The sequence below is a fragment of the Mus pahari genome, chromosome 12 (assembly GCF_900095145.1).
Source record: "Mus pahari chromosome 12, PAHARI_EIJ_v1.1, whole genome shotgun sequence".
Classification (NCBI taxonomy): Eukaryota; Metazoa; Chordata; class Mammalia; order Rodentia; family Muridae; genus Mus; species Mus pahari.
This window is the reverse complement of record NC_034601.1, coordinates 27134313-27136861: the sequence shown is the minus strand read 5'-3', so window position 1 is coordinate 27136861 and position 2549 is coordinate 27134313.

Sequence of the window (2549 nt, the reverse complement as noted above, 5' to 3'; positions counted from 1 at the left end):
CCTTCCTTCCTTCCTTCCTTCCTTCCTTCCTTCCTTCCTTCCTTCCTTTCTTTCTTTCTTTCTCCCTCTTGCTCCGGCCCTGGCTCCCTCTGGCCCAAAGAATTTTTATTTGTTTTTCATTACAGGTGGTTGTGAGCCACCATGTGGTTGCTAGGATTTGAACGCATGACCTCTGGAAGAGCAGTAGGTGCTCTTAACCGCTGAGCCATCTCACCAGCCCAAGCATAATTTTCTATAAAATGTGACTTGGTCATACAGTCCTAATTCGATGAAACTGATTTTCATACAGGGGCTCCTCTAGGCTTGCGCCTTCTCCTCCTCAGCCTTTCAGGATCTGTGGTTGGTGATGACATCAGCGAAGACTGACCTCGCCTCACCTGCTTTGTCTGCGGCACTTATGACCGTATGGTACTTTTATGGGCAGTCAGTCCTTCCTACTGAAATGTGAGCTGTCTTATCCTCTGTGTTCCCATTAACGGGGGGGGGGGGGGGGGGGGGGGGGGGGGGACAGCACTTGGCATCCTGTCAGTGCTTGAAATGATTTAGATGAATAAAAAACGACTCTTTGGGAGAGCAGTTAGTGCTCTTAACCACTGAGCCATCTCTCCAGCCCCCTAGATGCCTTTTCATAATCAGAGTTAGAGTCGTTTTTTATTCAAGTCCCAGCAACCACATGTGGCTCACAACCATCCATAATGAGACTGGACACCCTTTTCTGGTGCGTCTGAAGACAGCTACAGTATACTTACATATAATAAATAAATCTTAAAAAAAAAAAAAAAAAAAGAAAAGAAAAGAAAAAAGAAAAGGCATCTAGAGGCTGAGCACGGCTCCCCAGGGGTGTCAACCGAGGCACATTGATTATGTCATCAGACTACAGCCTTGTGCTTCAGGGTGAAAGGTTCGCTTTGATAGGTTAAAAAACAAATACTGCCCTCTGATGGAAGGTTTCTTTCACATTCTGTTTTAGCAGCAATAAACTTCTGGTTGTTGTTTTTTTGTTTGTCTGTTTGGTTGGTTGGTTGGTTTTGGGTTTTTGAGACAGGGTTTCTCTGTGTAGCCTTGGATGTCTTGGAACTCACTCTGTAGACCAGGCTGACATCAAACTCAGAAATCCACCTGCCTCTGCCTCACATATGGGATTAAAGGTGAGTGCCACCACTGCTTGGCTTGCATTCTGCTTTTCTTTGTTTATTTGTTATGTATACAGCATTCTGTCTGGATGTATACCTGCAGGCCAGAAGAGGGCTTCGGATCCCATTACCGGTGGTGGTGAGCCACCATGTGGTTGCTGGGAATTGAACTCAGGACCTCTGGAAGAGCAGCCAGTGCTTTTAACTGCTGAGCCATCTCTCCAGCCCCACATCCTGCTTTTCTTAGGTGAAAATATAGTGGGTATTGTGGTTTCCAGCTTCCAGCAGCCGAGAAGCTGAGACATGAGGTATAGTGAGATGCTGTCTCAAAAAAGGAGGCTGGAGAGATGGCCCAATGGTTAAGAGTGGTTAACAGAGGACCTGGGTTCAATTCCTAGCATACACACGATGGCTCACAACTGTCTGGATCTCCAGTCCCAGAGGATCCAAGGCCCTCTTTAGATCTCCAAGGGCACAAGGTACATGTGTGTTTCACATGAATATATGCAGGTACTTATGCATTCACGCATATTAAATAAAGAGATAACTACATTTTAAAAAAAATGTAGTTAAAGGGCTGGAAAGATAGCTCAGCGGTTAAGAGCACTGACTGCTCTTCCAGAGGTCCTGAGTTCAATTCCCAGCAACCACATGGTGGCTCACAACCACCTGTAATGGTATCTGATGCCCTCTTCTGGTGTGTCTGAAGACAGAGACAGTGCATTCATATAAATCAAATAAGTAAATCTTTTAAAAATTGTAGTTAAAAGGGAGTATGCAAGATGGCATATGTCAAGCTTGATGACCAGAGCTCAGAGTCTAGGACCTACATAGTGGCAGGCGAGAACTGTCAGTAGCTGTCCTCCGATCTCTACACATAAAAGAAACTCAAGCTAGGGGTGGTGGTACATAGCTGTAATCCCAGTATTCAGGAGGTTGAGGGAGGATTGGGACTTTGAGGCCAGCCTTGACTACATAGTGAGTTTCAAACCAGCCTGGGCTACATGAGTCTATGTCACAAAAGAACACGACTAACACTCAGGTTGATTGAAGTCATGCAAGCCTGTAATCCCAGATCCTTGGGAGACTGAAGGAGACCAGCCATTCCAGACCAGCCTGTGTGTGTGTGTGTGTGTGTGCGCGCGCGCGTGTGTGTGTGTGGGGGGGGTGAGGGGGTGGGAGGGGAGGGGCGGTATTGAGATAGCCTACTGAGAAAGGAGACTGCCACCAAGCCTGAAGACCCACATGACTGAAGGAAAGGACTCCTGCAAGTTGTCTTCTGACTTTCATGTAAGTATTGTGCACACACATGATGCAATTAAAAAATAAAGAACTTAGCCGGGCGTGGTGGCGCATGCCTTTAATCCCAGCACTTGGGAGGCAGAGGCAGGTGGATTTCTGAGTTCGAGGCCAGCC